The 21,474-nt window shown below is 44.6% G+C and overlaps 2 long non-coding RNA genes across 2 annotated transcripts in view; one reads left to right on the top strand and one right to left on the bottom strand.

Moving 5' to 3' along the window:
• LOC134953428 (uncharacterized) overlaps positions 1-21,474 on the top strand; it is a 406,230-nt gene that overhangs the window by 162,781 nt on the left and 221,975 nt on the right. The gene's annotated exons all lie outside the window — the stretch shown is intronic.
• LOC134952321 (uncharacterized) lies at positions 8,647-10,883 on the bottom strand. The gene is made up of 2 exons (XR_010185257.1): positions 10,853-10,883; positions 8,647-8,971 (listed from the first exon to the last, which is right to left on the bottom strand). It is a non-coding gene; the product is annotated as an uncharacterized LOC134952321 (long non-coding RNA).

Here is a 21,474-nt window from a genome sequence, read left to right on the forward strand (position 1 = left end):
TATTGTGGGGACTGGGGACCAGCAGTATTATATAGGAGGAGTACAGTGCAGAGTTTTGCTGACCAGTGACCACCAGTATTATACGTTCTCTGCCTGAAAAACGCTCCATATGTGTGCTCAGTGTGCTGCATATATCTGTGCTCACACTGATTTATTGTGGGGACTGGGGACCAGCAGTATTATATAGGAGGAGTACAGTGCAGAGTTTTGCTGACCAGTGACCAGTGACTACCAGTATTATACGTTCTCTGCCTGAAAAACGCTCCATATCTGTGCTCAGTGTGCTGCAAATATCTGTGCTCACACTGCTTTATTGTGGGGACTGGGGACCAGCAGTATTATATAGGAGGAGTACAGTGCAGAGTTTTGCTGACCAATGACCACCAGTATTATACATTCTCTGCCTGAAAAATGCTCCATATCTGTGCTCAGTGTGCTGCATATATCTGTGCTCACACTGCTTTATTGTGGGGACTGGGGACCAGCAGTATTATATAGGAGGAGTACAGTGCAGAGTTTTGCTGACCAGTGACCACCAGTATTATACGTTCTCTGCCTGAAAAACGCTCCATATCTGTGCTCAGTGTGCTGCATATATCTGTGCTCACACTGCTTTATTGTGGGGACTGGGGACCAGCAGTATTATATAGGAGGAGTACAGTGCAGAGTTTTGCTGACCAGTGACCAGCGACCACCAGTATTATACGTTCTCTGCCTGAAAAACGCTCCATATCTGTGCTCAGTGTGCTGCATATATCTGTGCTCACACTGCTTTATTGTGGGGACTGGGGACCAGCAGTATTATATAGGAGGAGTACAGTGCAGAGTTTTGCTGACCAGTGACCAGTGACCACCAGTATTATACGTTCTCTGCCTGAAAAACTCTCCATATCTGTGCTGCATTGTAGTATATAGTAGGAGTACAGTGCATAATTTTGCTGACCACCAGTATATAATATAGAGCAGTACGGTACAGTAGGCCACTGCTCTACCTACCTCTGTGTCATCAAGTATACTATCCATCCATACCTGTGGTGCATTTCAGTTTTGCACAGTTTGCTGACCACCAGTATATAATATATAGCAGTACGGTACAGAAGGCCACTGCTCTACCTACCTCTGTGTCGTCAGGTATACTATCCATACATACCTGTGGTGCATTTCAGTTTTGCACAGTTTGCTGACCACCAGTATATAATATATAGCAGTACGGTACAGAAGGCCACTGCTCTACCTACCTCTGTGTCGTCAAGTATACTATCCATCCATACCTGTGGTGCATTACAGTTTTGCACAGTTTGCTGACCACCAGTATATAATATATAGCAGTACGGTACAGAAGGCCACTGCTCTAACTACCTCTGTGTCGTCAAGTATACTATCCATCCATACCTGTGGTGCATTTAAGTTGTGCGCAGTATATATAGTAGTAGGCCATTGCTATTGATACTGGCATATAATTCCACACATTAAAAAATGGAGAACAAAAATGTGGAGGGTAAAATAGGGAAAGATCAAGATCCACTTCCACCTCATGCTGAAGCTGCTGCCACTAGTCATGGCCGAGACGATGAAATGCCATCAACGTCGTCTGCCAAGGCCGATGCACAATGTCATAGTAGAGAGCATGTAAAATCCAAAAAAATTAAGCTCAGTAAAATGACCCAAAAATCTAAATCAAAGTCGTCTGAGGAGAAGCGTAAACTTGCCAATGTGCCATTTACGACACGGAGTGGCAAGAAACGGCTGAGGCCCTGGCCTATGTTCAAGGCTAGTGGTTCAGCTTCACCTGAGGATGGAAGCACTCATCCTCCTGCTAGAAAACTTAAAAGAGTTAAGATGGCAAAAGCACAGCAAAGAACTGTGCGTTCTTCTAAATCACAAATCCCCAAGGAGAGTCCAATTGTGTCGGTTGCGATGCCTGACCTTCCCAACATTGGACGGGAAGAGGTTGCGCCTTCCACCATTTGCACGCCCCCTGCAAGTGCTGGAAGGAGCACCCGCAGTCCAGTTCCTGATAGTCAAATTGAAGATGTCACTGTTGAAGTACACCAGGATGAGGATATGGGTGTTGCTGGCGCTGGGGAGGAAATTGACAAGGAGGATTCTGATGGTGAGGTGGTTTGTTTAAGTCAGGCACCCGGGGAGACACCTGTTGTCCGTGGGACGAATATGGCCATTGACATGCCTGGTCAAAATACAATAAAAAATTACCTCTTCGGTGTGGAATTATTTCAACAGAAATGCGGACAACTGGTGTCAAGCCGTGTGTTGCCTTTGTCAAGCTGTAATAAGTAGGGGTAAGGACATTAACCACCTAGGAACATCCTCCCTTATACGTCACCTGGACCGCATCCATCAGAAGTCAGTGACAAGTTCAAAAACTTTGGATGACAGCGGAAGCAGTCCACTGACCACTAAATCCCTTCCTCTTGTAACCAAGCTCCTGCAAACCACACCACCAACTCCCTCAGTGTCAATTTCCTCCTTACACAGGAAAGCCAATAGTCCTGCAGGCCATGTCACTGTCAAGTCTGACGAGTCCTCTCCTGCCTGGGATTCCTCTGATGCATCCTTGAGTGTAACGCCTACTGCTGCTGGCGCTGCTGTTGTTGCTGCTGGGAGTCAATCGTCATCCCAGAGGGGAAGTCGGAAGACCATTTGTACTACTTCCAATAAGCAATTGACTGTCCAACAGTCCTTTGCGAGGAAGATGAAATATCACAGCAGTCATCCTGCTGCAAAGCGGATAACTCAGGCCTTGGCAGCCTGGATGGTGAGAAAAGTGTTTCCGGTATCCACTGTTAATTCACAGGGAACTAGAGACTTGATTGAGGTACTGTGTCCCCGGTACCAAATACCATCTAGGTTCCATTTCTCTAGGCAGGCGATACCGAAAATGTACACAGACCTCAGAAAAAGAGTCACCAGTGTCCTAAAAAATGCAGTTGTACCCAATGTCCACTTAACCACGGACATGTGGACAAGTGGAGCAGGGCAGACTCAGGACTATATGACTGTGACAGCCCACTGGGTAGATGTATTGCCTCCCGCAGCAAGAACAGCAGCGGCGGCACCAGTAGCAGCATCTCGCAAACGCCAACTCGCTCCTAGGCAGGCTACGCTTTGTATCACCGCTTTCCATAAGAGGCACACAGCTGACAACCTCTTACGGAAACTGAGGAACATCATCGCAGAATGGCTTACCCCAATTGGACTCTCCTGGGGATTTGTGACATCGGACAACGCCACAAATATTGTGCGTGCATTACATCTGGGCAGATTCCAGCACGTCCCATGTTTTGCACATACATTGAATTTGGTGGTGCAGAATTATTTAAAAACGACAGGGGCATGCAAGAGATGCTGTCGGTGGCCCGAAGAATTGCGGGCCACTTTCGGCATTCAGCCACCGCGTGCCGAAGACTGGAGCACCAGAAAACAGTCCTAAACCTGCCCTGCCATCATCTGAAGCAAGAGGTGGTAACGAGGTGGAATTCAACCCTCTATATGCTTCAGAGGATGGAGGAGCAGCAAAAGGCCATTCAAGCCTATACATCTGCCTACGATATAGGCAAAGGAGGGGGAATGCACCTGACTCAAGCGCAGTGGAGAATGATTTCAACGTTGTGCAAGGTTCTGCAACCCTTTGAACTTGCCACACGTGAAGTCAGTTCAGACACTGCCAGCCTGAGTCAGGTCATTCCCCTCATCAGGCTTTTGCAGAAGAAGCTGGAGACATTGAAGGAGGAGCTAAAACAGAGCGATTCCGCTAGGCATGTGGGACTTGTGGATGGAGCCCTTCATTCGCTTAACCAGGATTCACGGGTGGTCAATCTGTTGAAATCAGAGCACTACATTTTGGCCACCATGCTCGATCCTAGATTTAAAACCTACGTTTTATCTCTCTTTCTGGCAGACACAAGTCTGCAGAGGTTCAAAGACCTGCTGGTGAGAAAATTGTCAAGTCAAGCGGAACGTGACCCGTCAACAGCTCCTTCTTCACGTTCTCCCGCAACTGGGGGTGCGAGGAAAAGGCTAAGAATTCCGTGCCCACCCGCTGGCGGTGATGCAGGGCAGTCTGTAGTGAGTGCTGACATGTGGTCCGGACTGAAGGACCTGCCAACGATTACTGACATGTCGTCTCCTGTCACTGCGTATGATTCTGTCACCATTGAAAGAATGGTGGAGGATTATATGAGTGACCTAATCCAAGGAGGCACGTCAGACAGTCCGTACGTATACTGGCAGGAAAAAGAGGCAATTTGGAGGCCCTTGCAGAAACTGGCTTTATTTTACCTAAGTTGCCCCCCCTCCAGTGTGTACTCCGAAATAGTGTTTATTGCAGCCGCTCACCTTGTCAGCAATCGGCGTACGAGGTTACTTCCAGAAAATGTGGAGAAGATGATGTTCATCAAAATGAATTATAATCAATTCCTCCGTGGAGACATTCACCAGCAATTGCCTCCAGAAAGTACACAGGGACCTGAGATGGTGGATTCCAGTGGGGACGAATTAATAATCTGTGAGGAGGGGGATGTACACAGTGAAAGGGGTGAGGAATCGGAGGATGAGGAGGAGGTGGACATCTTGCCTCTGTATAGCCAGTTTGTGCAAGGAGAGATTGATTGCTTCTTTTTTGGTGGGGGCCCAAACCAACCAGTCATTTCAGTCACAGTCGTGTGGCAGACCCTGTGGCTGAAATGATGGGTTTGTTAAATGTGCATGTCCTGTTTATACAACATAAGGGTGGGTGGGAGGGCCCAAGAACAATTCCATCTTGCACCTCGTTTTTCTTTCATTTTTCTTTGCATCATGTGCTGTTTGCGGACTATTTTTTTGAAGTGCCATCCTGCCTGACACTGCAGTGCCACTCCTAGATGGGCCAGGTGTTTGTGTCGCCCACTTGTGTCGCTTAGCTTAGCCATCCAGCGACCTTGGTGCACCTCTTTTTTTCTTTGCATCATGTGCTGTTTGGGGACTATTTTTTAAATCAGCCATCCTGTCTGACACTGCAGTGCCACTCCTAGATGGGCCAGGTGTTTGTGTCGGCCACTTGTGTCGCTTAGCTTAGCCATCCAGCGACCTTGGTGCACCTCTTTTTTTTCTTTGCATCATGTGCTGTTTGGGGACTATTTTATTGAAGTGCCATCCTGTCTGACACTGCAGTGCCACTCCTAGATGGGCCAGGTGTTTGTTGTCGGCCACTTGGGTGGCTTAGCTTAGTCACACAGCTATCTCATTGCGCCTCTTTTTTTCTTTGCATCATGTGCTGTTTGGGGACAATTTTTTTGAAGTGCCATCCTGCCTGACACTGCGGTGCCACTCCTAGATGGGCCAGGTGTTTGTGTCGGCCACTTGTGTCGCTTAGCTTAGCCATCCAGCGACCTTGGTGCACCTCTTTTTTTTCTTTGCATCATGTGCTGTTTGGGGACTATTTTTTGAAGTGCCATCCTGTCTGACACTGCAGTGCCACTCCTAGATGGGCCAGGTGTTTGTGTCGGCCACTTAGGTCGCTTAGCTTAGCCATCCAGCGACCTTGGTGCACCTCTTTTTTTCTTTGCATCATGTGCTGTTTGGGGACTATTTTTTGAAGTGCCATCCTGTCTGACACTGCAGTGCCACTCCTAGGTGGGCCAGGTGTTTGTGTCGGCCACTTGGGTCGCTTAGCTTAGTCACACAGCTACCTCATTGCGCCTCTTTTTTTCTTTGCATCATGTGCTGTTTGGGGACTATTTTTTTGACGTGCCATCCTGCCTGACACTGCAGTGCCACTCCTAGATGGGCCAGGTGTTTGTGTCGGCCACTTGGGTCGCTTAGCTTAGTCATCCAGCAACCTCGGTGCAAATTTTAGGACTAGAAATAATATTGTGAGGTGTGAGGTGTTCAGAATAGACTGGAAATGAGTGTAAATTATGGGTATTGAGGTTAATAATACTATGGGATCAAAATGACCCCCAAATTCTATGATTTAAGCTGTTTTTGAGGGTTTTTGTAAAAAAACACCCGAATCCAAAACACACCTGAACCCGACAAAAAAATTTCAGGGAGGTTTTGCCAAAACGCGCCCGAATCCAAAACACGGCCGCGGAACCGAATCCAAAACCAAAACACAAAACCCGAAAAATTTCCGGTGCACATCACTACTATACACTAACGTAACCTATCCACGGGGCACACACAGCTACAAGTACAGCATACTATAATGGTTTTATTTGTTCTCAACAAATGTCAGATCAATTTCAGCTGCAGCACCATAGCAACAAAGCACACATGAGCTCTTCTGTCCCATCGCACAACACACAGGTGAAAGCATGTAGCTGCCTGTTTGCTATGGTTCTACTGCATACAGTGGGGTAAATTTACTAAGAATCGTATTTTCCCTTTGAGGTCAAAGTTCAATCACGAATGACATCGAAAGTGTAAATATGCAACTTTTTGAATTGATTACGACTAATTTACTAAGCTGCCGTATTCTGCATTTTCGGTTTTTCCGATGTCGATGTCATTCGTTTTTTTAGGCAGTGTTTTACGTGAGTGACTTGTAAAACACTGCCGACTTTAATACAATGAATCTCGGCCGGATCTGAGAGATCCGTGCTGGGCTTCATTGTGCACTTTGTAAAAAAAAAAAATGTTTAAACTTTTTTTAAAAATTGCGTGGGGTCCCCCCTCCTAAGCCAAACCAGCCTCGGGCTCTTTGAGCCGGTCCTGGTTGCAAAAAAATGGGTAAAAAATTGACAGGGGTTCCCCCATATTTAAACAACCAGCACCGGGCTCTGCGCCTGGTTCCAAAAATACGGGGGACAAAAAGCGTAGGGGTCCCCCGTATTTTTGAAACCAGCACCGGGCTCCACTAGCTGGACAGATAATGCCACAGCCGGGGGTCACTTTTATACAGCGCCCTGCGGCCGTGGCATTAAATACCCAACTAGTCACCCCTGGCCGGGGTACCCTGGAGGAGTGGGAACCCCTTCAATCAAGGGGTCCCCCCCCTCCAGCCACCCAAGGGCCAGGGGTGAAGCCCGAGGCTGTCCCCCCCATCCAATGGGCTGCGGATGGGGGGCTGATAGCCTTTGTTGAAAGTTATGAATATTGTTTTTAGTAGCAGTACTACAAGTCCCAGCAAGCTGGTTCTTGGAGAACCACAAGTACCAGCATGCGGCGGAAAACCGGGCCCGCTGGTACATGTAGTACTACTACTAAAAAAATACCCCAATAAAGACATTACACACACACACACCTTGAAAGTATAACTTTAATGCATACATACACACCACAATATACACATAGTTACCTTATGTTCACACGAGGGTCGGTCCTCTTCTCCATGTAGAATCCATGGTGTACCTGTTGAAAAAATTCTACTCACCAAATCCAGTGTAGAGGGCTCCTCGGGTAATCCATTTGTAATCCACGTACTTTTAAAAATAAAAAAATGGACACCCGACCACGAACTGAAAGGGGCCCCATGTTTTCACATGGGACCCCTTTCCCCGAATGCCAGAAACCCCCTCTGACTTATGTCTAAGAGGGTTTCCTCAGCCAATCAGGGAGCGCCACGTTGTGGCACCCTCCTGATCGGCTGTGTGCTCCTGTACTGTCTGACAGGCGGCACACGGCAGTGTTACAATGTAGCGCCTATGCGCTCCATTGTAACCAATGGTGGGAACTTTGTGGTCAGCGGGTGACCAAAAGTAACCTCACCGCTGACCACAAAGTTCACTTCCAGTGATCCTGCCGAATTACACCCCTCTCATCTCAACCTCCGCTCAGTGAGAACCAGTGTGTAACAGTGATTAAGTGGGGTTCATAGAAATATTTTATGCAATTCACAGTATGAGCTTACCATCTTCGGAGTGTTGGAGAATTATTATATATTTTTATTTTTTATTTTTTGGTCAGAGAATTTTTTTTGTTATTTTATAATGTAACTGGACCCTGTATTGTTATTTTCCCCTCAGCTCACTTTAAAATAGTTATAAAGGAGAAAGATATCTAAAAGCAATTATAGAGTAAGACCATTTTCCTTACTGTGTAAGCTGCAAACTAGGTGTCCTGTTAGTTGCTTTTCATTTTACCTTTGTATGCCTTACTGCCATGTTTTACTTATTGCATAGTGTAATCTATGTAGTGGACCCAAAATGGCTGCCTCACATGGTACTCTCTTGTGTAGAATAAACAATGCATGGTTCTAAACTCTCCTAATATATTTGTCTCCCTAAATATGTGTCATTTCTTCACCTTTTGAGAGAATGTATTTATTAAGACAACTTCAAGCAAAATATATTTAAAAAATAAATGTGTATTTTTATTTTAAGCAAAATGTAGCCTATTTTTGTTCTACTTCTTCTTCTTCTTCTTCTTCTTCTTCTTCTTCTTCTTTGTCTTCGTCTTCTTCTTTAAAAACACCACACCGTCTTTAAGAAAAAAGTTTATTAGTCAAGGTCTTCACCTGGGGGCAGCGGCCTTTAAGCTCTTTTGCATGACTGCCGCCTTCCCAGGGCTTCCAGCTTCTTCACCTGGTGGGCAGCGGCTGTTAAGCTCTTTTGCATAGCACTTGGAGAACCACAATTGCCAGCATGTCCGGGCATAAAGGGCCCGCTGGCACCTGTAAAGAAAATATTAAAATAAAAACACCACACCGTCTTTAAAAAAAAGTTTATTAGTCAGGGTCTTCACCTGGGGACGACGGCATTTAAGCACTTTTGCATGGCCACCGCCTCTCCAGGGCTTCCGCCGTCTTCACCGGGGGGGCCGCCGCCTCCCCAGGGCTTCCGTCGTCTTTCTCCGGCGTCTTCACCTGGGAGGCAGCGGCCTTTAAGCTCTTTTGCATGGCTGCCGCCTTCCCAGGGCTTCCAGCGTCTTCACCTGGTGGTCTGTGGCTGTTAAGCTTTTTTGCATAGCACTTGGAGAACCACAAGTGCCAGCATGTCCGGACATAAAGGGCCCGCTGGCACCTGTAGTCCACCTGTAAAGAAAATATTAAAATAAAAACACCACACCGTCTTTAAAAAAAAGTTTATTATTCAGGGTCTTCACCTGGGGGTGGCGGCCTTTAAGCTCGTTTGCATGGCTGCCGCCCATCCAGGACTTCCAGCGTCTTCTTTCTTCAGGAGCTCTTCCGCCGTCGGACTGACGCCGAAGCCCTTATATAAGTCAGCCGGAGGGGACGGGGTGATGACGCAGCGAGCCGTGATTGGCTCGTGGTTGCCATCTTTAATTTCGAAAATTACGCTGAGGTGCCATTTTTGAAATTGGTACCGCTCCGCTGCCAAACTCTGCAGAATGGCAGTGCCACTAATACTCTCACTGCCACCGATGCCCGCACCTCCGCGCACCCATACAGTGGTGGCAGCAGATCCAGTGACGGATCCTCTGGCCAATCACTGTGGCCTCACTGACAGGGGCGTGCTTTCATGGGTTGAAAGCACATCCCTGTATGAAAGCAGCACCTCTAATGGTGCCGCTTTCCCATGTATTTCCAATGGACTTTTAATGCCCATGGCTAGGCTCCGCCCCCCCCCCCCCCCCCCGCTCCCACACCCTTCCCCATTCACACTGGGAGGCACCACGATCGGTGCCTCCCCAACACATTTAAACAGGGATAATGATTAGATTAATATAAAGGAGATACTTATGACATAGAATACAGTATGTGTCATAAGTATCTTCTTTATATTATTTTAATCATTAATAACAGGGGAGGCACTGCCTCCCCTGCCTTCCCTGACTGCACGTCCCTGGTTTGCCCAGACCACCCGCCCACCAACTAACCTTGCCTAACCCAGTCTTCCCATCTGTCACCTCAAATCTGATATTTTGACCTATTTACCCGGCAGGAGAAAAACGCACCTATACGTCAATGGTGAGAGAGTGAAAAAAGAGAGCAAGAAATGAGTGGGGCATGGAGAGCCCACCGGCGGAATGCAGAGGTAAAGGCCCATGCTTAGGGGTGTGGCCTGCTGCCACAGAGGCTTGTCTAACATGGTATAGGGCCCATGATAAATATATATAGTAAATACTGCTAGTACATGCATGATAATGTACCAGATTAATAACTGTAATGCACTGTAGATAATATGTATAATGTACAATTCAAGTGCACAGACGGGACCTGATCCATAGACGAGGAGGTGGGCCCCCAGGCAGTAGGGCCCACCGGTGGTTTCCCCTGTACCCCTATAGGCCAGTCCAACCCTGAGTGGGAGTGAGGGGGGGAGGGGGACAGTCATAACCACCATAGCATTCATTTCTGACGCTAACAGGAATTACAACTGTACAAATGTAGCCATTCTCGTTGTGGCTACATCTTAAGGCGATTGCGCCTTGTTAGTTGTGACCACACCGCGTACGTCTGGACGTCTAAGACATGTGTGTGCCTCATTCACATGGATGGGGGCGGCAAATGCCGCAACTCGACATGGCTAGGCACAGGTGCGCATAGCTGCGTCGAGGGTGCACGTTTCCCTCAGATGTAGCCATGATCAGCATGGCTACATCTGTATATAGTATTGGATAAAAACAAAAGTAATGATTAAAGCACAATTTAATTCTCTTACATCTCTACATATTAATAAAAATGGATCAGCGTGCAACACTGGCACACTGGGATTTAGGCAGGCAGAGAGAGAGAGAGAGAGAGAGTAAAGCACCCTTCATATATCTCCAATGGCCCATTTGCAGCCGCTTGTGGATGTTAAGTAATGGCACTGTCCCAGTAGGTGTGAGATTTTGTTTATATCCAATACTATGCTATCCCCAAGGTCGTAAGTCATATATTATAATAGTCATGCTAAACGTCTGCCGACGATTCAAAATAAGCTGCTCTTATCTTTGTCCAGTCACTAACCTTCTACCAGTGTGCTATGCCGTGCCTGGCCTCTGAAAGCATATGCAAGAGACAGCAACAGCATAGCCTTGACATAGGCAGTTTCCATTATGACATCACAGCATGACCTCACACAACCCACCAGACCGGCTAAGACTGGTTATTTCTGGTTTGAGGCCCTTGTCTTTTACATGACTGACCTAAGGGAAATGTGATTTCACTTATTATTTAAAACTATTACATGAGTGAGAAAATTTTATTACTGCCATTTGCCGGCAGTTTTGCTCACTTAGTGGCATCTAATATTGTGATGTATATTTTATATTTTACAAATAGAACCTGATTCAGGTTGGATCGCAATCGCAATAAGCGATCCAACGGTAAAAATTGCTAAGAGGATGCGGGATCCTGCGCAGGGCCCATCCCGCGCATGCGCCTGCATTTTCTATGGCGCCCCACAGAAAATGCGATTGCTTCTGCCTGTCTATGAGGCAGAGATGGTCGCAAGGGTGGGGGGGGGAGGCAACGCTCCATTTCAAAGACGGAGACGGAGCATTGCGGGGACGAGACTTCAAAACAGGGCGGCAAAGGAGAAACAGGGGGCGTAGTCGGGGCAGCTGCATGACATCACACGCAGCCGATGCTATCACAAAAATGGCTGCGGGTCTCATGCGGGCACCTAACATGTGGGGCATACTAGCCCTGTGCTGGGCGTCCTCCCGCATGTCAGCGGATCTGATCATAAATGTGCTAAATTTAGCACATCTAGGATCAGGTCTGAATCACCCCCATGGAACAAAAAAAAGGCCCAAATTATGTGATTTTAGTTTTGTTTGTCAATTTTTTAAACAAAAAAACAAAACCAGTCACGGCAGTTTGTCAAAAACCAAATACAAAGACGGATGACGAATCAGAGCCAATTGCAAATCCAGCAAAAATGGTCCTGTGCACATCTCTAGTAATATTCTAATACCACATTGAGTTTGCTAGCATTGTATGCCTAGGGATGTGCTGATATGAGACATTCCCTTTAACTCCTGTTTTATTGAGTTTAATAAATTATTCCTGTAGTTTAGCTGGTCATTCAAAACTTGGGATCAGTGCTACCATATGGTCCCTACTGGTCTGCACATGTGCACTGATGTTGCTTGCTAACTGGTAGCTGCATTAGAAGTTGTTGCATTCCACAGGAGGAGCTAGCTGCTTATATCCAGTTTTGCGTTCCACATGGCACAGTTCGGGAGCACCAGTGCCACATTTTACACATGGTACCCTGAGGTTACCGGCAGAGAGGTGCATCTCTGCCTGACCGATTACGTGACTTAAGTGTTGAATAGTATATTGTTGCTATAGGATGTGATACCACTACCAGGCAGGCCATGTGGTCCAAATTAAACTACTGTACATGTAGTTTGCTGTCTTTTTGTACATTATTCTGTTGGTATAAACATACTTGCCTACGCTCCCTCATTCTGCAGGAGACTCCCTGAAATAGAAGCAATCTCCCTAACTCCCTGAATAGTCCAGCAATCTCACTGATTGCACCTTAACCCCTGATGGGGGGTAAGGTAGAGAAAAGAATAACAGTCGGTAAGAGTAATTCTAGAAAGGCAATTGTAAATAATGGTAAGTTACCATTAAAGCAAAAGGGCAAAGGAAATATTAACATAAAATGTATGCTTGCGAAAGCAAGAAGCCTATCAGGTAAAATGGGGGAATTGGAATGGCATGTATCAAAAAATCAGTATGATATTATAGGTGTTACGGAAACATGGTGGGACGACTCTCACGACTGGGTTACTAATTTGGAGGGATATTCACTTTTCAGGAGGGACAGGGCTACCAAAAGGGGAGGAGGGGTATGTCTCTATGTAAAACCATCTCTAAAAGCAAACTTAATATATGTTATTTACGAGGGGACTGGTGATAATGTGGAATCACTATGGGTTGAGATCACTAGTGGGGGCACTGAAATAAAGAAACTAGTCATTGGCACGTGCTACAAGCAACCAGATATTAGCATACGTGATGAGGAACTACTCTCACAGCAAATTTAGAAAGCTGCGGGAATGGGGGACATCCTAGTCTTAGGGGATTTTTAACTATCCGGGTATAAACTGGAGTAACGATTCATGTGTAAAAATTAGGAGCAGCAGGATTCTAAACACATTAAAGGATCAATTAGTCGAGGACCCAACCAGAGGTAATAATGTTCTGGACCAAGTTATTACCAATAATGTGGACATTATATCAAACATTACAGTTGGGGAGACCTTGGGAAACAGTGATCACTATATGATCACATTCAGCATCAGTTTCAAGAAACATAGCTATAAGGAATCAACAAAAACATTCAACTTTAGAAAAGCTAACTTCAAAATGCTAAACGACATTGACTGGGAAGTTTTGTTTCATAGTAAAGACACATCGGAAATGTGGGATGCTTTAAAAGGGTTGCTTGATAGCAATATTCACAAATTCATACCCTTGGGCAGTAAATGCAAGAGTAATAGACTCAAATCAATGTGGATTAATAAGGATGTCAAAGAAGCAATGGCTAAAAAGAGGTGTTCTTTTAAAGCATTTAAAACTAATGGAGGGGAGGAGTCATTCCAGTAATACAAAGAATGCAATAAAAGATGCAAAAAAGTAATAAGGGCAGCTACAATTGTAAACAAAAAACAAATCACGATAGAGAGTAAAGCCAATCCCAAAGAGTTTTATAAATACATAAACATTAAAGGGTTAAAAAATTAGAACATAGGCCCATTAAAAGATGAACTGTGAGCCTTGGAAACGATGACAAAATAAAAGCGGATATACTGAACAGCTTTTTTTCACCAGGGAGGATCAGACGGTGTTAGTAGTGCATAACGACAGTGAAGGTAATGATTCTTGGCTAGATGCTTGTTTACGTGAGGAAATAGTCCTGGAGAGACTAAGCAACATAAAGATTAATAAATCACCGGGACCAAATGGTTTTCATCCGAGGGTTATTATGGAGCTTAAGGCACAGCTTGCAAGACCCTTATACTTGATTTTCTATAGTTCCATTAAATCGGGTATGGCACCGATGGATTGGCGTATAGCTGAGGTAGTGCCATTATTTAAAAAGGGTTCTAGAAATCATCCTGGGAACTATAGACCAGTTAGTTTAACCTCTATAGTGGGTAAAATATTGGAAGGAATTTTGAGGGATAGCATAGAGGATTATCTGCGGAATACTAAGTTTATTAGCAGGAGTTAGCATGGGTTTGTGAGGGACAGATCATGTCAAACTAACTTAATTAGCTTCTACGATGAAGTGAGCAATAATCTTAACCAGGGAAAAGCAGTGGATGTGGTCTATTTAGATTTTGCAAAAGCCTTCAATACAGTGCCTCACAAGAGACTGATCATCAAATTAAGGGAATTTGGCCTAGGATACACTGTTTGTACATGGATAGGTAATTGGCTGGATAGCAGGGTACAACGAGTAGTGGTCAATGAGATGTTCTCCAGCTGGGCACTAGTAGTCAGCGGTATACCACAAGGGTCCATATTTGGTCCGCTACTGTTCAATATATGTATTAATGACCCAGGAATAGGCCTGGAAAGCATAGTATCAATCTTTGCAGATGATACTAAACTGTGTAAGGTAATTAATTCGGAAATAGATGTGGAGTCTCTACAGAATGACTTATTTAAACTTGAATTCTGGGTGTCTAAATGAGGAATGAGGTTCAATATTGAAAAATGCAAAGCTATTCATTTTGGGATTAAAAACAAACTTGCATCATATTCACTTAATGGGGAAAATATAGGGGTATCAGTAGTGGAAAAAGATTTGGGGGTCCTCATATATAATACACTCAATAACAGTACACAGTGTCAAAATGCAGTGAAGAAGACAAGTAAAGTCCTTGCTTGCATAAAACGGGGTATTGAGACCAGGGACAAGGATGTAATCATGCCGCTGTACAAATCATTGGTACGTCCGCACCTGGAATATCGTGTTCAATTTTTGGCACCATATTATAAAAAATATATTGCGGAACTCGAAAGAGTTCAAAGGCGTGCTACTAAACTGATTAAAGGGTTAGAGACACTGGAGTACGAGGAAAGGCTAACTATGTTAAATATGTATACTCTAGAAAAGAGGCGTCTTAGAGGAGATATTATTAATATCTTCAAATATGTAAAGGGTCATTACAAGGAGTTAGCAGGGGATTTGTTTATTAATAGAACTCTGTATAGGACACGTGGACACTCACTGAGGTTAGAGGAGAGAAAATTCCGTACAAAACGTAGGAAGGGGTTCTTCACGGTAAGGGCAATAAAGATTTGGAACTCCCTGCCGGAGAAGGTAATAATGGCGGACTCTGTAAATGCATTAAAAATCAGATTGGACAGCTTTCTAGCTGAAAAAAGTATCCAAGGCTACAGCATTTAATATATTGGCATTATTATCTGGGAGTTGTACGAAATATAGTTGACAATTGGTACGAAACCATTATTTCAACTGGTGCATTATAATGTGCGCAGCTAAACACAGAATACAGGTTGAACCCGATAGGCATTTTGCCTCTTTTCAACCTCAACAACTATGTTACTATGTTAACCCCATTGTGCAGCTGTTACATTCTTGGGGGGGAAAAATAAATCACAGATACATACAGGGTCGGACTGGCCCGCAGGGGTACAGGGGAAACCACCGTTGGGCCCCACTGCCTGGGGGCCCTCCTCCTCCTCTAGTGATAAAGTTCCAGACTGTGTTCTTGAATTATACATTATACATATGTTACCTTATACTGCACATGACTATGGTGTATTCTCTACAGTGCATTGCCAATATTTATCTTCATGCACACAGTAGCAGTATTTATATATTTGTCAAGGGGCCCAGCCCATGCACTCACTAATGGTTAGGTAAACCAATGTAGTAGCTGGCCACACCCCCTCTGGAGACTAACCACATCCCTAAACATGGGCCCCTACCACTGCATTCCCCTATAGGCCCTTCATGCCCCAGTCCGACACTGGATACATACATTCAAATGGGAACATCAGTGCCATTTCCCTGTATTGGTTAGTAGTGATGTGCACCGGACATTTTTTGGGTTTTGTGTCTTGGTTTTGGATTCGGTTCTGCGGCCGTGTTTTGGATTCGGACGCATTTTGGCAAAACCTCCCTTAAATTTTTTTTCCGGATTCGGGTGTGTTTTGGATTCGGGTGTTTTTAAAAACAACAGCCTCAAAAACAGCTTAAATCATAGAATTTGGGGGTAATTTTGATCCTATAGTATTATTAACCTCAATAATCATAATTTCCACTAATTTCCAGTCTATTCTGAACACCTCACACCTCACAATATTATTTTTAGTCCTAAAATTTGCACCAAAGTCGCTGGATGTCTAAGCTAAGCGACCCAAGTGGCCGGCACAAACACCTGGCCCATTTAGGAGTGGCACTGCAGTGTCAGATAGGATGGCACTTAAAAAAATTGGCCCCAAACAGCACATGATGCAAAGAAAAGAGAAAAAGAGGTGCACTGTGGTCGCTGGATGGCTAAGCTAAGTGACACAAACACCTCAATATCACAGGAATTATTTGTTCTAATCAATGGTATTATTGGTCCAAATCACAGGAAGAAAATGACAAAATCACAGGAATTATTCATTCTAATCAATGGTATCATTGGTCCAAATCACTGGAAGAAAATGACAAAATCACTGGAATTATTCGTTCTAATCAATTGTATTATTAGTCCAAATCACTGGAATAAAATGACAAAATCACTGGAATTAAATGGCAGTAATGTCGGGAATTATTTCAAATGGCAGTACCACTGGACATATACGGAAGTGTCAGACAGGATGGCACTTAAAAAAATAGTCCCCAAACAGCACATGATGCAAAGAAAAGAGAAAAAGAGGTGCACTGTGGTCGCTGGATGGCTAAGCTAAGCGACACAAACACCTCAATATCACAGGAATTATTCGTTCTAATCAATGGTATTATTGGTCCAAATCACAGGAAGAAAATGACAAAATCACAGGAATTATTCATTCTAATCAATGGTATTATTGGTCCAAATCACTGGAATAAAATGACAAAATCACTGGAATTATTTGGCAAGATCACTGTAATTAATAATTATAAATCACTGATGTTAATTGGTAAAATCTCACTATCGCCTGCCTAGTGAAGTGGAATCTAGATGGGATTTTGTACAGGTTGAGTATCCCATATCCAAATATTCCGAAATACGGACTTTTTTTGAGTGAGAGTGAGATAGTGAAACCTTTGTTTTTTGATGGCTCAATGTACACAAACTTTGTTTAATACACAAATGTATTAAAAATATTGTATTAAATGTCCTTCAGGCTGTGTGTATAAGGTGTATATGAAACATAAATGAATTGTGTGAATGTACACACACTTTGTTTAATGCACAAAGTTATAAAAAATATTGGCTAAAATTACCTTCAGGCTGTGTGTATAAGGTGTATATGTAACATAAATGCATTCTGTGCTTAGATTTAGGTCCCATCACCATGATATCTCACTATGGTAGGCAATTATTCCAAAATACGGAAAAATCCCATATCCAAAATACCTCTGGTCCCAAGCATTTTGGATAAGGGAGACTCAACCTGTACCAGGGACACAATAACTTCATCAATTGTCTAAATCCCAATGCACTAATAGCGGAAAACGGGCGCACGTCTAACAGCACACTGATTATACTGAGAACTGATTATACTGATCACTGATGATACTACGGAGAACTGACACTGAGCAGCAAGAACAGCACTGGACTATTGTACTGTAGTATACTGGTCACCACAATGCAGCACTGACACTGAGCACAGATATTAAGCACTGATCAGGATACTAGAAGTGACATGGTGCAGCAAGATAACGCTATGGCCTACTGTTCTGTACTACTATCACCACAATGTAGCACTGTACTACTATATACTGGTCCCCACAATGCAGCACAGATATAGAGCACTGATGTGGAGAATAGAACTGAGTCTGACACGGAGCTGCAAGATACAGCAATGGACAACTGTACTGTACTACTATATACTGGTGGTCACCACAATGCAGCACTGTACTACTATATACTGGTCACCACAATGCAGCACAGATATTGAGCACTGATGTGGAGAATAGAACTGAGTCTGACACGGAGCTGCAAGATACAGCAATGGACAACTGTACTGTACTGCTATATACTGGTGGTCACCACAATGCAGCACTGTACTACTATATACTGGTCCCCACAATGCAGCACAGATATTGAGCACTGATCCGGAGAATAGAACTGAGTCTGACATGGAGCTGCAAGATACAGCAATGGACAACTGTACTGTACTACTATATACTGGTGGTCACCACAATGCAGCACTGTACTACTATATACTGGTCCCCACAATGCAGCACAGATATTGAGCACTGATGTGGAGAATAGAACTGAGTCTGACACGGAGCTGCAAGATACAGCAATGGACAACTGTACTGTACTGCTATATACTGGTGGTCACCACAATGCAGCACTGTACTACTATATACTGGTCCCCACAATGCAGCACAGATATTGAGCACTGATCCGGAGAATAGAACTGAGTCTGACATGGAGCTGCAAGATACAGCAATGGACAACTGTACTGTACTACTATATACTGGTGGTCACCACAATGTAGCACTGTACTACTATATACTGGACCCCACAATGCAGCACAGATATTGAGCACTGATCTGGAGAATAGAACTGAGTCTGACACGGAGCTGCAAGATACAGCAATGGCCTACTGTACTGTACTACTATATACTGGTGGTCACCACAATGCAGCACTGTACTACTATATACTGGTCCCCAAAATGCAGCACAGATATTGAGCACTGATCCGGAGAATAGAACTGAGTCTGACACGGAGCTGCAAGATACAGAAATGGACAACTGTACTGTACTGCTATATACTGGTGGACACCACAATGCAGCACTGTACTACTATATACTGGTCCCCAAAATGCAGCAAAGATATTGAGCACTAATCTGGAGAATAGAACTGAGTCTGACACGGAGCTGCAAGATAAAGCAATGGCCTACTGTACTGTACTACTATATACCGGTTGTCACCACAATGCAGCACTGTACTACTATATACTGGTCCCCACAATGCAGCACAGATATTGAGCACTGATCCGGAGAATATAACTGAGTCTGACACGTAGCTGCAAGATACAGCAATGGACAACTATACTATACTACTATATACTGGTGGTCACCACAATGCAGCACTGTACTACTATATACTGGTCCCCACAATGTAGCACAGATATTGAACACTGATCCGGAGAATAGAACTGAGTCTGACACGGAGCTGCAAGAGACAGCAATGGACAACTGTACTGTACTGTACTACTATATACTGGTGGTCACCACAATGCAGCACTGTACTACTATATACTGGTCCTCACAATGCAGCACACTGAGCACAGATATTGAGCTTTTCAGGCAGAGAACGTAGCCACGTCCTCTCCGCTCAATCGACAATGCAAGCATGAAAATGGCGGCGACACGCGGCTCATTATATGGAATTCGAAACTCACAAGAATCCGACAGCGGGATGATGACGTTTTCCTCCGTTCGGGTTTTGCGTGTTAGTCGGGAAGAACCGAGGCTGCCTCCGACCCGTGTAAACCACGTGAAGTTCGGGGGGGTTCGGATCTCGACGAACCGATCCCTCTCATCTCTAGTTATAACTAAGACACAGTGCTCCCTATGGCTACATGCATTTTAAATAAAGTTTCTTGTGGCCACTTACAGTATATGGAACCTCTTGTAAAGCACAATACACAAACAAATTCTGCAAAATATAAGAGTTTTTTCTTCAACAAGTAGATCTTACTAACTTTGGGGCTCATCTACATTTGGATGTACTGTAAGTCATTTTTATGACACGCCTCTCAGATGGAGCAGTACACGTCCGCAATGATAGTTGTTACTTTCACATCTCCCTGAAATGCTTTTTCAAAAGTAGGCAAGTATGCTTTAAGTCGGGTTCTGTTGTATAACCTGGGCAGAGTCAAGGTCTGCAGAAGCATGACTGGAACACCAACTGTCAGTGCAGTGCTATACGCTGGAAGTCCAACTGCACTAAGTGAGTGTAATAATTCCACTCATACTGTATAGTCATTTTGGACAGGTTGGTATTGGGTGACCGGTGGTTGGGAGACTGGCAGTCACCATACCGACGCCGGGATTCCGTCTGTCAGATGGCCAGCAGGAGGGATTTTGGCCAGCACAACAAAGACCCTTGCGGGCTCGTTGCGCTTGCCACAGGTTCTATCCCACTCTATGGGAATAGTCCCTGTTGCTCGGCATGCCAACTGGCGGGCTAGTCAGTGTTCATGATGCCAGCCCTGGTATTGTAACCGCATCCTTTTTGGACTTGAGGAGCCTGCACACTGCAAGCATCTGGTTGTTCATTTATTGTTCCTCTCCCTGATGTTAGATCGAGACCATACATACCTCAGTCCTTTTCTAGGTCACTAAGCTATACAACAGTGAAAATGTGATATAAATTCATACAGTAGTTTTTGTGTGATGCCAGAACGTACAGACACAGTCTAAATTTCACTTTTTTTTTGTCTCCATGGTCCATAAACAGTCCCTAGAAGTATAATTCTCAATAAAAAAATGTCTATGTACAGACACAACCCTTACAGTTTTATTATATGTATATATTTTTATTGTAGGGTGTCCCTATTTATCTTTGGCTATGTAAGGCTTTGTGTGAACCCAATTTCCACTGTTGTTATGTTGTTTATTACTGTTCCAGTGTTTCAATGATAACCTCATTTAAGGACAAAACGATGAAAAAATCGGAGTAAATGTGTGAAAAGCACAAACATTATCCGATTGGTCTGATTCTGCATATGTTACAGCAGTGTTTTTCAACCACTGTGCCGTGGCACACTAGTGTGCCCTGAGCAGTCTCCAGCTGTGCCGCCATAGAAGCACATCCATGCCCGTCAGTGTTTTGCCGCTACTGAGGCCCTGGAACGATCAATACTGGTGGGTTTAGTGGTTGCAGAGCCAGTTCTTATTTTGGACCCGGGCAGTGTTGGGCTCTTCTGGCTTTCTCAGATGTGGCTCAGGCGTTACCTATGGAGAAGCTGCAACATGACATCATAGGACATGCAACTGCACCATGCATCACCATTATATTTGAATGTGCCTTGGCAATACTTAAATCTTGTTCAGTGTGCCGCGAGTTGTAAAGGGTTGAAAATCTCTGTGCTACAGTGTCGTCACCATGTTGTTATGAAAACGACAAAAGACGAGCATTGGTAAAGGGGCTGCTGGAGGGGCCTGGCAGAAGCCCCAGTTTGCTACCCCTCCCCAGTATGCCTGTGCTGTAGCCAGTGGCAGTGGCGCCGTCTTCATGGTGATTTCTTTGGGAAGATGGCACTGCACATAGAAAGCAAAGACTCTGGCACTGCTCCTGATTGGCTTCTGGTCCGTGAACATGGACCGGTACCTGATTTAAGATACCCGTGCCATCGCCGGAGACCGGACTGGGGAGCAAGAGAGGTGTGCGCTGTGCTCTCCTGCCCTCGCTGCAAGCAAGGTGGTTGGGCCGCAAAG

This window comes from Pseudophryne corroboree, chromosome 1, assembly GCF_028390025.1.
Source record: "Pseudophryne corroboree isolate aPseCor3 chromosome 1, aPseCor3.hap2, whole genome shotgun sequence".
Lineage (NCBI taxonomy): Eukaryota > Metazoa > Chordata > Amphibia > Anura > Myobatrachidae > Pseudophryne > Pseudophryne corroboree.